This window comes from Erinaceus europaeus, chromosome 13 (assembly GCF_950295315.1).
Source record: "Erinaceus europaeus chromosome 13, mEriEur2.1, whole genome shotgun sequence".
Classification (NCBI taxonomy): domain Eukaryota; kingdom Metazoa; phylum Chordata; class Mammalia; order Eulipotyphla; family Erinaceidae; genus Erinaceus; species Erinaceus europaeus.
Window position 1 is genome coordinate 17,856,769 of NC_080174.1, and position 16,742 is coordinate 17,873,510.

General features: G+C 40.3%; 1 long non-coding RNA gene and 1 other non-coding gene across 2 annotated transcripts; one reads left to right on the top strand and one right to left on the bottom strand.

Annotated features, from left to right (window-relative positions):
• Positions 1-790: 790 nt before the first annotated feature.
• On the bottom strand, positions 791-918 carry LOC132532579 (small nucleolar RNA SNORA33). The gene has a single exon (XR_009544517.1). It is a non-coding gene; the product is annotated as a small nucleolar RNA SNORA33 (small nucleolar RNA).
• A 5,329-nt stretch (positions 919-6,247) lies between these two features.
• Positions 6,248-8,552, top strand: LOC132542491 (uncharacterized). Its single transcript, XR_009553501.1, has 3 exons — positions 6,248-6,795; positions 7,406-7,485; positions 8,368-8,552. It is a non-coding gene; the product is annotated as an uncharacterized LOC132542491 (long non-coding RNA).
• The last annotated feature ends 8,190 nt before the right edge of the window (positions 8,553-16,742 follow it).

A 16,742-nucleotide genomic window follows, 5' to 3' on the forward strand; every position in this document is an offset into this window, starting at 1 on the left:
TTTTTTTATTGTTGTAGTAGTTATTATTGTTGTTGTTATTGATGTCGTTGTTGTTGGATAGGACAGAGAGAAATGGAGAGAAGAGGGGGAGACAGAGAGGGGGAGAGAAAGACAGACACCTGCAGACCGGCTTCATTACCTGTGAAGCGACTCCCCCTGCAGGTAGAGAGCCTTGTTCGACTGGATTCTTGCCCAGGTCCTCGAGCTTCGCACCACGTGTGCTTAAGCCACTGCACTACCGCTCAGCCCCCAATATATTTTTTTAATAAAAAAAGAGAAAAGGAGATAAGAAGAGAGGAGAATAGTAGTAAAGAAAGGTGAAAATAAGATGATAGGAAAGGAAAAGAAAGGAAGCACTCACCAAACCATGCTGACTGTCAATTAGTTCTGGGTGTCTCTATCCTTCATACTCATGTACAGGGTTTCTTTCCTTTTTTAAAAAATATTATTTATTTATAAAATGGAAACACTGACAAGACCATAGGATAACAGGGGTACAACTCCACACAGTCCCCACCACCAGAACACTGTATCCCATCCCCTCCCCTGATAGCTTTCCTATTCTTTAACCCTCTGGGAGTATGGACCCAGGGTCATTGGGGGATGCAGAAGGTTGAAGGTCTGGCTTCTGTAATTGCTTCCCTGCTGAACATGGGCGTTGACTGGTCGATCCATACTCCCACCCTAAGTACAGGGTTTCTTTTCTTTTCCTTCCTTCCTTCCTTCCTTCCTTCCTTCCTTCCTTCCTTCCTTCCTTTTTTTACTTAAGACATTTCCTTTTACTAAAATTTCATATAGCCGCTTTCAGAGACCTTAAAGACCCCAACGTCATTAAGGCTCCTAACATGGCATTGCTGTCACCAGTTATAAACATTTCTGCAGAAACACAATCAGGTAAGCAGATTCACTGACTGGCTTATTACAGGGTTTCTAAGTATGTTCTGAAGCTATGAAGGCATGCACTATATCCTCTGAGCCACATCCTCAGCCCCTTTAATTAAATGTATTTTGAGTTAAGTTTTGTGTTTATTGTAATGCAGTCTTTCAGTTTAATTATTCTGCTTTTTAGTTTTGCCAACACATTACAGAGAAGATTATTTTCGGAGCAGTGCTCTGAGTTATACAGGAGTCATTGTATATTCTTTTTGTTTTCATAGTTTATGTTACCATATATGTATATAGCTTAATTCATGAAATTTCTAAATCACAATGACCTATATGCATGTATTATGAATTGTTATATTATTTTGATTAGTATAGTCTTGTAATATATTTCAAAAATGTAGTTTGAAGTTACAGAGTGGCATACTTCAGTTTTGTTGTTGTTCTTTTTTTTTTTCTTGGCTCCAGGGTTATTGCTGGCACTCGGTGCTTGCACCACAAATCCACTGTTCGTGGAGGCCATTTTTTTTTCTTTTGTTACCCTGGTTGTTTTACCATTGTTGTGGTTATTATTATTGTTATTATTGATGTAGTTGTTGTTGGATAGGACAGAGAGAAATGGAGAGAGGAGGGGAAGACAGAGAGGCAGAGAGAAAGACAGACACCTGCAGACCTGCTTCACTGCCTGTGAAGCAATTCCCCTGCAGGTGGGGAGCCAGGGGCTTGAACTGGGATCCTTCTGCTGGTCCTTGTGCTTTGTGCTATGTGTGCTTTACTCACTACGATACCGCCCGACCTCCTGCTTTGTTCTTCTCTATTTAGATTGCTTTGACTATTTGAAATATTTTGTGGGTCTGTAAAAATGTGAGGCATTTTGAGTTATTTGGGAAATATACCATTGGAATTTTAATAGGAAATTTACTCAGTCTGTAAACTGAGTAGTATGAGCATTATAACTATTATTTCAATCCAAGAAAAAGTATCGTGGTTTTTTTTTGTGTGTGTGTATGTGTGTCTAAGACCAGTTTCTTTCTTATAATATAGTATTCAATGGAAAGTTCTTTTAATACATTGGTAAAATCTATTCTCAAGTATGTGATTGTTGACTCAAGTGTAAGAATATGCATTCTTAATTCTCAATACTTTGCTATTATGATTAAGAATACAATAGATTGGGGAGTTGGCTGTAGTGCAGCGGGTTAAATGCATAGGGCGCAAAGCTCAATGACCAGAGTAAGGATCCCGGTTTGAGCCTCTGGCTCTCCACCTACAGGGGAGTTGCTTCACAAGCAGTGAAGCAGGTCTGCAGGTGTTTATCTTTCTCTCCCCCTCTCTGTGTTTCCCTCCTCTCTCCATTCCTCTCTGTCCTTTCTAACAATGATGACATCAATAACAACAACAATAATAACTGCAACAACAATAAAAACCAACAAGGGCAACAAAAGGGGAAATAAATAAATATTAAAAAATACAATATATTATTGTCTATTGACTTTATATCCTAGAACTATACTAAATCTTTTCATAGAACATTTTTTTTGGGACCAGGTAGTGGCACACCCACCTGAATGCACACATTACTATGGTGAAGGAGCTGGGTTCTAGTCCCAGGTCCCCATCTGCGGGGGATGGGTGGAGGCTTCAGGAGTAGTGGAGCAGAGATGTAGGTGTTTCTTTGTGTCTATTCCCCTTATTTCTCATTTTCACTGTTTTTATTTAATTAAAAAAGAGCATTACATTTTCAGGAATCTTCAGGGGGATATTTTTGATCATGTCATTTGAAAATAGTGACAATTTTACTTCAATTATGAGGTACATGACATTTTTTTTTCCATTTTCTCTGGCTCTGTTTTTTGATACTGTGTTGACTCAATTTGCCAATGTGGGTCAGTCACACTGTCGTATTCCTGATTTTGGTGAAGCATAAAAAAAAAACAACTTTCAGCTGTTCATTGTTGAATACGATATTAGCTTTGTTTTTAAGCAGTAAATTATTAGTGATTTAGTAGTGGCTACAAGATTATAATGCTATAAGGGTATTATAAATTATAAATTCCACTGCACCTATCATCAAAGTTCAGAGAACCCCCAACCAACAATATCTACCATAGTTCACACAAAGTCTTAGAGACAATTTGACTATGTTTTTTTCCCAGGTTATATTCCTTCTATACTCACTTTATTGAGATCTTTATTTTCTTATCATAAAGAGATGTTAAATTTTGTCATCTTTTCTGTGTTGAGATCATCGTATATTTTTATGCTGAAGATATTGAACTATCCTTGCATTACTTAAATAAATCCTGCTTCATTATGATGTTTGTCTTTTAAGATATTTTTAAAATATTTATTTTTTAAGGAAAAAGAGGACAGGGCACAGTTTTAGCTCATGCATATGCATATGGAAAAGAGTATCAAATTTCGGACTTCATGCATGCAAGTCCCTTGCTCTGCCCTCCCCCCTTTTTTTGCCTCCAGGCTTATCGCTGGGGCTTGGGACCTGGCACTATAAATTCACTTCTCCTGGAGGCCATCCTGCTTCACCCCTTCAGGGATTCAATAGGGATCCTTATGCCAGCCCTTGCATTTCACAGCCATGTGCCCAACTTGTCTCCTTCTAACGACTTATCAAATTTTGTTTGCTAATATCTTGCTAAGTATTTTGGTCATGTGCATTTCTTTTTTTTTAATTTTTATTTATTTATTTATCCCATTTTGTTGCCTTTGTTGAAGTTATTATTGTTGTTGTTATTGATGTCATCATTGTTGGATAGGACAGAGAGAAATGGAGAGAGGAGGGGAAGACAGAGAGGGGAAGAGAAAGATAGACACCTGCAGACCTGCTTCACCGCCTGTGAAGTGACTCCCCTGCAGATGGGGAGCCAGGGGCTCAAACTGGGATCCTTACACTGGTCCTTGTGCTTTGTGCCACATGTGCTTAACCTGCTGAACTCCTGACTCCCGCCTGACTCCCGGTCATGTGCATTTCTAACAAGTTCCCAGGTGATGGTGGCATTAAATAGCAGGATAGATGAATGTAACTTTAATCTCAAGTATCTGTTTTCTTTTTCATCCTCCTAATGTGTCAATTCTTCTTCTTCTTCTTGGATTTCTTACCATCACTTATCTACTCTAGCTTACAATAATTTCAAAAGGAAGATAGTAATGAATCATGTTGCCCCTAAGTCTTAGCAATTATCTAACCCATGTCATTCTATCAGAAAGCTGATACTTAGTGGGACACGTGGAAAATGGCAACTTAGCAGTAGGATTTCTTAGTTTAACTGTTTGATTTCATATTTTTTTCATCAAGGTTATTGCTAGGGCATATGCATAGTTCCTTTACCACTGGATCTTCTCTCTCTCTATCTTTCTCTCTCTCTCTCTGTCTTATTGCCACCAGGATTATTGCTGTGGCTCAGTGCCTGCATGAGGAATCCACCACTCCTGGCACTATGTTCTTTTTTTAATATGTCTTATTAGATAGAACAGACGGAAATTGAGAGAAAGAGATATACCTTCAGTACTGCTTCACTGCTTGTGAAGCTTCCTCCCTGCAGCTGGGGAGTGGGGCTTGAACCTGGGTCCTTGCTCATGATAATATGTACACTCAACAGAGTGTGCCACCACCCAAATTCCTGGTCTCTTTTTTTTTGAAAGATTGAGAGTAAAGGACCTAGACAGAGATAGAGAGATAGTGTGCAACATCACAGTACCACTCAACTACTTGTGAAGTTTTCCCATGCAGGTGCTCTGGTGTGGGGGGCTATGTATGGTAAAGTGTGTGCTCTACCTAGAAAACCTCTTGTTGAGAGCAAATCTAACATTTTCATAGTATAGTGATACTGTATTTAGTGGATGGTCATAATATTTAGGTAAAGAATGATATGTGCATTTTCAAAAATGGAAAACACATTTTAATTAATTAATTTTGGTTTGGTTAGATTACAGTGGTATAGCAAACACAAAAAGGGAAGAAAACATGTTACATTTATGTCAAATTAAGCATGTTGATCTTGTTACTTCTGTATGTCACCGTCAATTTGTTTATCACTGTTGAAATCAGCTTTATTCTTTCTAACTTAAGAACTGCACATATTGTATCAAGAATAGTTGGTTCTGTTCTTTTACTGCAGTGAAATCAAGTTTGAAATTGATTTGCTTTCAAAGATTCACTTATTGAGCACCACACCATTATATTTAGTGCTGGGATCTGAAATCAGGACTTCATATCTGCAGGCTCTACACTCTACCTGCTGTGGTACCTCCCAGACTTCCAAATTTAAAATTCAAAGGGAAGTCTTGTTTTGGATCCTCTGCCAAATTATTGATTGATTGCTAGTGGATATTGCAGTGACAGGCCCAGAGTTATTCGTGGATTTACATATTATTTAGAATTATTGCCTATGTTTTCTTGGCATGGTGAATATTCAACTAGATAAAATAAAACTTTTCTGTCTTTTTCCAGCCATGACATCATCTCCCCAGACAATAACTAGGATCCACCTGCATATCAGATTTCGGGCTCAGGGAAAAAAAAAACCCAAACTAGTATAGCCACAGTCCCTTTGGAATATAACTGAAATATGCCTACTAGCTATCTATAGAACGGAGACCCCACCCCCAACTCTTCACCTGCACTACTCCAGCCTTTAGGTTTATGATTAGTCAACAACTTGTTTGGCTTTATATGTTAACTCTCTTTTCAGCCACCAGATTCCAGTTGCTATCATGATGCCAACCAGACTTCCCAGGACAGACAACCCAACCAATGTGTCCTGGAGCTCTGATTTCCCACAACCTGCCCCACTAGGGAAAGAGAGAGGCAGGTTGGGAGTATGGAATGACCTGCCGATGCCCATGTTCAGCTGGGAAGCAATTATAGAAACCAGACCTTCCACCTTCTGCATCCCACAATGACCTTGGTTCCATACTCCCAGAAGATTAAAGAATAGGGAAGCTATCAAAGAAGGGGATGAGGGGAGGGGATACGGAGTTCTGCTGGTGGGAACTGTGTGGAGTTGTACCCCTCTTATCCTATGGTTATGTCAGTATTTCCTTTTTATAAATAACAACAACAAAAAAAACTTTTCCTATGATTCAACTGGTTGATTTTTGGAACCTCAATGTTGCTAATATTTTAAGCTTATGAACACAGCTATAAAAAGACCCCAAACAAACAAACAAACAAACAAACAAAACTTGAGGAACAGAGTGATGTGTGGAACATGTGTGGCTGTCAAATGGAGAATATAGAACACTATAAGCTAATGGTAGCTTTCGCTTCCCAGGGTGACCTGTTTGTACTTGATGCCAAAAGACTGCTAAGAGAGTTACAGCTGTTTTCATTTTGTCATTTCAGACATAAAATATGCCCTTCGGAGCAGTTGCAGGACTCCCACCACCTGCTCTGCATATACTCCAGAAAAGCGCTCTCTAATCTCTGGGTTTGAGTAAAGAACTTTATTAAAGAAAGGAATATGGCCACAGAATTCCTAGGGTGAGAAGCAGGAGCACAGCAGGTGGCGGCCAAGAAGCCATGAAAACATGAGGGAGAGGAGTTGGGATTCTTTGCAAGACTCTGCGTGATAAGCAGAATACATGTGGCCTACAGCTGTCCCTTAAAGAAGATGATGTTTTTCATCTCCAAGAATTAAGGGCAGCTTTCCATCTAATGAACTTGGAAGACTCTCTTCATGAGTCATTTTTGTTATGAACTAGATCTCTCCAGCTATCTTTTGTTTTTCTTTTTTTTCTAAAACCGACTCCATCCGGACCAGCGTTTCTCAAGAGTTCTTCTAAAGTTTGCAGTAGGAAATGAGACTTATTTCTTTTATGCTTTATTGAATGTGGACTTTATTAACTCTTGGATGAGATCTCTCAGTGTTGCATCAATCTCAGGAAGACCTGCTGGTGGGGATTCCTGGCTGTCATTGTGCTTTCACAATAAACTCACTAGATTTTGAAGCTGATGCAGAAAAGACAGTAGTTAATGCCAAAGACAAATGACAGCAGCAGGAGAAGACTTTTGAAAACCTTTTCAAAATATCTACAGTACTGTGTGTGTGTGTGTGTGTGTGTGTGTGTTGGGGGGGGCAATGGACAATAGAAAATTCAACCAACTGATTCCTTTCGGTACAGACTTAACCTGACCCCTTTACATAGGGTATTGCTGGTGATGTCTTTGACTTCTAACTAGTCATCCCTAACTTGAAGTTTTTTTTCCTTCTGAAATTATGATCCTGCTTTTTGGCTCTTCCCTGTATGCACTCGGTGTGCTTTCATCATCTGCATGATATTCCTGGGGACTACTGTGTAGTTAAAATGGAGGAAACATACAGATTTCTCTGATTGTGAAGATCTAGTTATGAGTTAACACATCATTGCATATGCCATCCAAATAATCTATTTTAATTCAGATTTAATTTTAATATTTTTGTTGCCACCACAGTGATTGCTGAGGTCTATGCGTGTATGAATCCGCCACTCCTGGGGACCATTTTGTCTGTGTTTTGATTTTCAGGACTTAGAGAAACTAAGAAGGAAGGGGGGATAGAAAGGGAGGAAGAGAGACACCTGTAGACCTGCCTCCCCACCCTGCAGGTGAGAAGTAGGAGTTTGAACTCAAGTCCTTGTGCATGATTACTTGTGAGTTCAACTGGGTGTGCCACTGCCTGACCCCACACCTAAATATTCTTACCTGCTTGCATCTAAATATCTACTGAGGGAAACAATTTGATAACAAAAGTATTTATTCACTTAGTTTACTTCGATCTTTAGGAAAAGTAAGGTACAGACCAGAATACTTTGATAATTTATCCAAAATTTAAGAGGGGGGAAAAGGAGAGAAAACATTAAAACTAGCTTTTACTTAACACAGCCACCATTTTCTCTATGCCTGACAGATATATTGGAATCACATGCACTTCATACCCCCCTCAAAAAAAAATATTTGGTCCAACTATTGAATCATTTTTTTTCTCAAGGTAACCTGTTTACAGTCAGTGTTGAAAGCTTCCAAGGAAGATTGTAATCGATTGCATTTTGCCTTCCAGAGACAATGATAGACAGCTGTGAAGTGGCAGGTGGAGGTCCCCCCGACACTCTACCTGTTGCTTTGTCACTCCCGTTAGGACTTTTTGTCCCCACTCCCTCCTTCTAGCCACCGGGTCTTCATAATGACTAAAAGATCTCTAAACCCAGTGTGCTACCAATTTTTGACCTAATGTACCATTCCCTTTTCCACTTGGCTGACGCTTACTGCTACTTGAAAATCAAAGAACTTAAACATCACCTCCACCAGGATGTTTTCCTGGAGTCCTCAGTGCTATTAAATGATAGGTGCTTAAATGGAGTGTGCTTTGTGTATAGCACCCGAGACTATCTGGCATTAACGTTCTTTGCTTACCTGCTTTTCCAAGTGCTGTGGATATACTCTGATGACAAGAAGTTTGCGTTACTAGTTTTCCCTTCCCTATCCTCTAGTGACTAAGAACTGAAGAAGAGTGCTGCTGAAAGCATATTAAAGGCAAGATCCCGGGCAAATATTCAAAGTGTACTTAGAGAGTGGATTATTATGCCAATGTTAGGTTCTCTTTCCAGTCAGCTCGAAATGTATGTGGCTCAAACACAACAGAAATCGATTTCTTATTTGTATAGGAGTTTGAAACGGAATTTCTGACCAGTGGGAGCGGATAGTCTCTTCTGGATTTATCAGTAAGCAAGGCTGAGAGATAGTCCTCATATCTGAAATAGAACTTTCAAGGACTTGGTATTAGTCCCAGCTGGCCAGGAGGGGGAGGAAGCTCCGAGGAGTGTTCTGAAGAAGAGAGAGGGAGGAAGGAAGAGAGAGAGAGAGAGAGAGAGAGAGAGAGATAAAGAGAGAGAGAGAAGAAGAAGAAGAAGAAGAAGAAGAAGGAGAAGGAGAAGAAGGAGAAGAAGAAGAAAGGGAGGGAGGGAGAGAGAGAGAGAGGAGAAGGAGAAGGAGAAGGAGAAGGAGAAGGAGAAGAAGAAGAAGAAGAAGAAGAAGAAGAAGAAGAAGAAGAAGAAGAAGAAGAAGGAGAAGAAGAGGGAGAAGAGGAGAGGGAGGGAGGAAGGGGGGGAGAGAGAGAGAATGAGAATGAAGTATTTTCTGGGATAAACCAGTAAGGGCATACATCACTCAGACACATTCTACTGCCCAGAGCCTAGACATGGGGAACACAGACGTATTCCAGGGCTGATATTTTAGTACAAGTATTTAGCAAAATGTTAATGTGACTCCTTTTCATACTTTGGGCAACTATTAATGACATTACTTAAAACAATGTGATTGATAGTGAATGTTTTCCTTTACCTCTTAAAAAAAACTGCCTTTGACCTATTATGAAACAATTTACAAATACTAAAATTATAATAAAAGATAATTTGGGGAGTTGGGCGGTAGCACAGCAGGTTAAGCGCACATAGCGTGAAGCACAAGGACCTGCATAAGGATCCCGTTTGAGCCCCCTGGCTCCCCACCTGCAAGGAAGTCACTTCACAAGCGGTGAAGCAGGTCTGCAGGTGTCTATCTTTCTCTTCTCTCTGTCCTCCTCCCTTCTACCCATTTCTCTCTGTCCTATCTAACAATGATGACATCAATAACAACAATAACTACAACAATAATAAAAAAACAAGGGTAAAAAGGGAAAAATAAATAAATCAATTAAAAAATAATAAAAGATAACTTAAAATATATTTTATTTGCCTAAGTCCTGCCACACATTTCCCTGGTGCCATCCAGGTTATATTGTTTGTTTTCCAATCTGTGGGAAGGAAATTGATAAGAATGACAGAGAAAGAAGGAGAGACAGAGAGAGTATGCATTTACACATCTGTTCATTCTATTATAGATCAGGAATCATTTTTCAGTAATAAGAATTTGAAATGAGTAAGAAACAATATTTACAGGTCCAAAAAGGATGACAGAGGACCTAGTGGGGGTTGCATTGTTATGTGGAAAACTGGGAAATGTTATGCATGTACAAACTATTATATTTACTGTTGAATGTAAACCATTAATTCCCCAATAAAGAAATTAATATATATATACATATATTTGTAACTAGGGTTTTTAAATTTTAGTGCCATATAGCTATGTCTATATAACTATCACCTATCTATCATCTATCATCATTGTGGTGTCAAGTTCCTATTATTTTACTTTTATTTATTTGTTTATTTATTTTTTGCCACCAGGGCTATTGCTAGGGCCTGATGCCTACATGATGAATCCATCTCTCCTGGTGGCCAATTTTCTTTTTACCCACCTTTCTTTCTTCTTTTTTTTTTTTTTATTAGATAGGGTGGAGTGAAAATGGTTAGCAGAGGGATACAGAGAAGGAGAGAGAAACAGAGACACCTGCAGACCTGCTTTACTGCTTCACCATTGCTGGACCCCAAGTTCTTCCTGTTATTTATTTAATTCCATTGTATCCTTTCTCCATCCCTCCCTTCCTCCCTCCTCCTCCTCCTCCTTCTTTTTTCCCCCTCCAGGCTTATTTATCATTGGGGCTCAGAGCAGGCCCTATCAATCCTCTGCTCCAGGCGGCCTCCCCCTCCCCGCATCTTTACTGAATAGGACAGAGGGAAATTGAGAGGGGAGAGGGAGATAGAGAGGGATAGAGAAAGATAGATACCTGCAGACCTGCTTCATCACTTGTGAAGTGTCCATACTCCACAGGTGGGGAGCTGGCAGCTTGAACCCAGATCCTTGCACTTAGTTCTGTGTGTGCTTAACCAGGTGCGCCACTGCCCAGCCTCCCAGTTTCAATGTATTCTTTTTTTTAAAAAAATATTTATTTTATTTATTTATTCCCTTTTGTTGCCCTTATTGTCTTTTTTTATTGTTATCGATGTCGTTGTTAGATAGGACAGAGAAAAATAGAGAGAAGAGGGGAAGACAGAGAGGAGGAGAGAAAGATAGACACCTGCAGACCTGCTTCACCGCCTGTGAAGCGACTCCCCTGCAGGTGGGGAGCCGGGTTCGAACCGGGATCCTTATGTCGGTCCTTGTGCTTTGGGCCACCTGCGCTTAACCCGCTGCGCTACAGCCCGACTCCCTCAATGTATTCTTTAAAACTATTTTTCATGAGAGGTAGCACAGCACGGCCCTGGCAGATATTCCATAGGCTATTACACAGATGTGATAAATTAACATTAATGTGATAAATTAATGTTGTGCTTCTTAAATTTACAGTTACGTGCTTGACTTGTTTCAATAAAATATATTCATTACTGTTACAGACATGCATATACTTTTCAGAAATTCTAAAACTATTGTTTACTTTCTCTTAAAACTGAAAGACTTCCTTTTAAACAGAAAACACTATTATTCAATCTTATAGTACATTTCACATAATGCTTTTCTTTTATAATAAGAAATACTTATTATAAAATAAACCCTGGGTTGAGGGTGAGGGTGGATGTTCGGCTTCGTGGGGTTAGGGGGGGATGGAATGGGATGCAGTCTTTTGGTGTTGGGAATGGTGTTTATGTACACTCCTATTAATTTGTAGTCATAAAAAAAGAAATACTTCTTTTAGAAAAAAATGCATGCATATCTTTTTCTATTCATTTTTCCATAGATGAGAATGTGTGGATTGTGGATGTGAGGGAGATCTGGCTGTGACATCTGTCACCCCATTGATGGCCAGGGTTGATTTGGCTGATCTGGCTGCCTAGGCAGATGTCCCCTTCCTCCCTCACTCTTCCATGTACGCCCCTCCCGAAGCTGTGTGCTCTGTTGAAGAGGACGGCCTTCCCCGAGTAGAGACCAACTGGTCTTCAGTCTGGTCTTCTGCTGTATGAATAGCTGCATTCCCCTGCTAGAACCTCCAAACAAGCTCTCGAGAATATGTGGAGGGCTGGGCGGTAACGCAGCAAGCTAATGGCATGAAGCACAAAGCCCCACATAAGGATCCTGGTTCGAGCTCCAGGCTCCCCACCTGCACCTTATTTCTCTCTCCCCCTCTCTGTTTTCCACTTCTCTCTCGATTTCTCTCTGTTCTATCCAACACTAATGACAGCAATAACAGCAATAATAATACCAACAAGGCAACAAAAGGAAAAAATAGCCTCCAGAAGCAGTGGATTCCTAGTGCAGGCACCGAGCCCCAGAAATAACCCTGGAGGCAAAAAAGAAATAATAATTTGTGGATTGTACTACAGCCAGGGGGGATGGTTCAGTAGGTAGAGCACAGGACTTGCATGCATAAGGTTTATGGTTTATCCCCCAGCACTGCATTTACAGAAGGGATGCTCTAAGTACTCATAAACAGCTATAAGAAAAGACATTTATTTTAAATCTATCATTTACTTTTGGAGCAATCTCTCTGATCCTAAATGAATTTGATATGATACCTTTAAATAAATTACTGGATCTTAAAAAAAAAACACTAAACAACAAATGCTTATTTTAAATGAGTTCTAGGAAAAAGCAGACAAACCATTTTTTTCAGGTTGATTCATATACTATAAATAGAATAAAACATAAATTGAAGCATTGCACAAAATGTTGACCACATACTTCACATGTTCATTATTTGCCTCGTTATTGAGATTATATTATATTGTCAGAAAAGTTATGTCACAATATGTTTTTCTACTTTTCTCTTTTTTATTTTCAAATTCGAGTATGGAATGATCCCACTCAAACAGAAGTTGCAAAAGAAGAACAGAAAAGGAAACTCAAAGCAGGATCTGACTGAGTTTGGAGTAGGGCACCAAAGTAAAAATCTCTGTGTGGAGGGTGAGGGTGGATGTTCAGCTTCACTGGGGGTAGGGGTAGGGGACGAGACAGTCTTTGGTGGTGGGAATGGTGTTTATGTACACTCCTATTAACTTGTAGTCATATAAATCACTATTTAATTAATAGGAGAAGGGAATTGGTTGAATGTCGCAAACTTTTTAATGTACAGACCATAAACTGAGTCTTTGAAATGTTGACTCTCTTGAAAACATAGACCAGGGAGAACAGAAGCAACTGGTGGCATTACTTTATAAGACTTAGCTATATACAAATAATGTCAAAGGACATAGATTACGGTGATGTTGTGTATGATACAGCAAATCCTAACAAAGGGTATTTTCAAAGTTAACCCAATTGCCAAATAATTAGATTACAGCAATAACTATCTATTGCCTTCTTGAACCCTAAGATAGCAGGAACCTCCCGCTTCCTCTATAGAGCCTATATTTACCCCAGTCCCAGAATCTTTAGGTTGGGGCTCAGTTTCCAGCATGCTTCTCTCAATTCATACTACATTATATTGCATCTGCTGATCTCAACCTAGTCAATGCAACGAGTACCACCTCAGCATGCTTCAATTCAGACTGTGTCCAGAGGGGTCAGGCTTGGAAAGTCAACCATTCAGCCTCATTACTTGGGTGAGACCTTCCTTTCATAGGATTCTCTAATTCCACTTCAGGTGGTTCATGTCCTTTCTAAGTCCCAAAACCTAGATATAGACCAGGTCCCATGACATATGGTATATGTTCACATGTATTTATAAATTAGGGCAAAATATATGCCTGAAAGCAAAAGTGCACAATAGTTTGCAGTGATTCAGTATATGCAGCAATCAAATAGAAAGACCTAAAAAGACACCATAAAGTTTATAAGGAAGTAGTGTCTACTTAGACTTAGATACCCTCCCCACCTACTGCCTATTACACTTCCCTCAGTCTCTCCAAAGCTGACCATATCAAAGTAAGGACTACAAAAGTTGAATAAGGGCAAGAGAATGGCATACTTTAATGATGACTCTTTAGTTACTATCAGGCCATCCCATCAGCTGAGGCCCTAGTCCGGCAGTCCTGAGATTCCCAAACAGACATGATGGACCTAGACCTCAAATAAATCCCTCTCTCCATTGTTACCAGTCATCCCTATCAAGAACAACACAATAGACCCCTTTGTGGGTCCCCCATAGGACCTTGCCGTCAACATGGATCAACAACAGTAAGAATGTTCCACCCTCCAAAGGGAGACTGGACAACATACTCTGTCTTCCACCTGAGAAATTTGGGTCCTGAAATTGGGGCAGCTTGGAATGTTCCTACTCGTGACCACAGAATGTGAACTCAGATCTAGAGGGATGCAGAGGTCACATAGGCTCCTAAGCTGAATATGGGCCTCCAATCAGATCAAATTTATGGGGTTTACAGTCAACAATATTTATACACATTTCCCATATTTGGGAGCTACTCTCTTCCCTGACCCAGCTTTCTTGTCCTTTTTTCCAGCCATGACATCATCTCCCCTGACAATAACTTGGATCCACCTGCATATCATATGTCAGGCTCAGGAAAAAAAAAATAGTATAGTCATGGGCCCTTTGTAAAAATAGGCCTACTAACTATGTACAAAATGGAGACTCCCCTACTCTTTATCTGCACTATTCCAGTCTTTAGGTTCATGATTAGTCAACAGTTTTTTGATTTATTTATTAACTCTTTTTTCAGCCACCAGATTCCAGATGCTAACATGATGCCAACTGGACTTCCCTGGGCAATGTGTCCTGGAGTTCTGCTTCCTCAGAGCCCTGCCCCACTAGGGAAAGAGAGAGACAGGGTGGTAGTATGGATCGACCTGTCAATGCCCATGTTCAGTGGGGAAGCAATTACAGAAGCCACACCTTCTACATGGCCCTGGGTCCATATGCCCAGAGGGATAAAGAATAGGAAAGCTATCAGGGGAGAGGATGGGATACAGAGTTCTGGTGGTGGGAATTGTGTGGAGGTGTACCCCTCTTATCCTATGGTTTTTGTCAGTGTTTCCTTTCTATAAATAAAAAAAAATGTATTGTATTTATTTTTTATTGGATAGAGACAGCCAGAAATTGAGAGGTTAAGAGTGGTAGGAACAGTGAGAGACAGAGAGACACTTGCAACATTACTTCACCACTTGCAAGGCTTTTCTCCTACAGATGGGGACTGGGGGCTCGAACCCTGGTCCTTAGTTATTGTACCATGTGCACTTAGCCAGGTGCTCCATCACAGTCTTTTTTTTTTTTTTTTTCTATTTTAAAGTTCTGTTTATTTTAATGAGGGGGGAGAAAGAGAGAGAGAGAGAGAGAGAGAGAGAGAGAGAGAGAGAGAAAGAACAGAGTGAACAGACCAGAGCACTCAGTTATGGTTTATGGAGGAGCCAGGGAGTGAACCTGGGACCTCTGAGCTTCAGACATACTGTGTTCTAACACATTGACCTATTTCCCCTATCCTTTTTCTAAGAAAAAAATGTGTCATGACTTTTCTGACAACCCAATATATTTCTTAGGGATTAAAATTGAAGTTTATTTGGGGGTTGGGCAGTGACACAGAACACAGGGCAACGACTTGTGCCAAGTGTTCCAGTTCGAACCAGCCTCCGCACCTGCAGGCGGTCGCTCCACAAGTGGTAAAGCAGGTGTCTATCTTTCTCCCCTACTCTCTATCTCCCTTCCCCTCTTAATTTCTCTCTGTCCTATCCAAAATAAATAAATAAACAAACAAACATTTATTTATTTCTTGTTTATTGTGAGGGGAATTCAGTAGTAATTTACACGTTACTGGTTTTTGCATATCACCTTTCCGTGATAGTTGTCTGCACACCAATCCCACCACCAGCTTGGTTCCTCCATCATCATACAGAGTCCCCAGTGCTTATTCAGCCTCCTCCTCCACTGTCTTGGTCTTACTGCAGCAGACTACATATACTCCAAATTTCACTCTGTGCTTTTCTCTTCACTCCTTGTTTCCTAGGCTCTACCTAGAAGTGTAATTATCCGGTATTCATCTTTCTCCTGCCTGATCTCATTTAACATGATTCCTTCAAGTTCCATTCAAAATAAAGTGGCAGAATAGATGAATTCATCAATTTAATGGCTGTGGAGTATTCTATTTTTTATATATGCCACAACTTTCTCCCCCACCCCCAACCCAACCCCGCATTTGTTGCCCTTATTGTTTTATCATTGTTGTGGTTATTGTTGTCATTGATGTTGCTGTTGTTGTTGGATAAGACAGAGAGAAATGGAGAGAGGAGGGGAAAACACAGAGGGGGAGAGAAAGACACCTGCAGACCTGCTTCACTGCTCATGAAGCGACCCCCCTGTGGTGGGGAGCCAGGGGCTCAAACTGGGATCCTTACGCTGGTCCTTGTGCTTTGTGTCACTTAACTGGTTGGCGGTAGCCCTACCCCTTTCCCCACAACATCTTTCTTGTTTTTAATTTTGTTTTTATTATTCTTATTTATTTATTGGATAGAGACCATCAGGAACTGAAAGGAAATGTTGGGGGCGAGAGAGAGAGAGAGAGGAGAGGAGAGGAGAGGAGAGGAGAGGAGAGGAGAGGAGAGGAGAGGAGAGGAGAGGAGAGGAGAGGAGACACCTACAGTCCTCCTTCATCACTCCTGAAGCTTTCCCCCTGCAGATGGAGATTAGGGCCTTGAACTCAGATCCTTTTGCATTATAACATGTGACGTCAACCAGGTGCACCACCACCTGGCCTGGCCTGGGTTCTGGTACAGTCTCTATCAAGCAGGTGAGACCACTTGGCAAAATGAAACTATTTAAGAGTATCTTAATGAACTCATTTAGGGTAAAAGGATCACCGCAAAAATACCATCAGCCTCTGGCCCTGAAATAAACAAGTTCCTTCTTAAAGCAGTTTTGTCCTGTTCCATGGTGACTCCTACTGAAACAGCAGATCATTTTGCTGTTATAGTACCTTTCTTCAAACCATACAAAATATAATACTTTCCATAGAGGGGCCTCAAATATGCATCTGGTTTTCTTTCCTTGTCATTTTCTTGTTTTGATTTTTGAGTATTTGATGAAGTTTGGAACATCTGACTCATA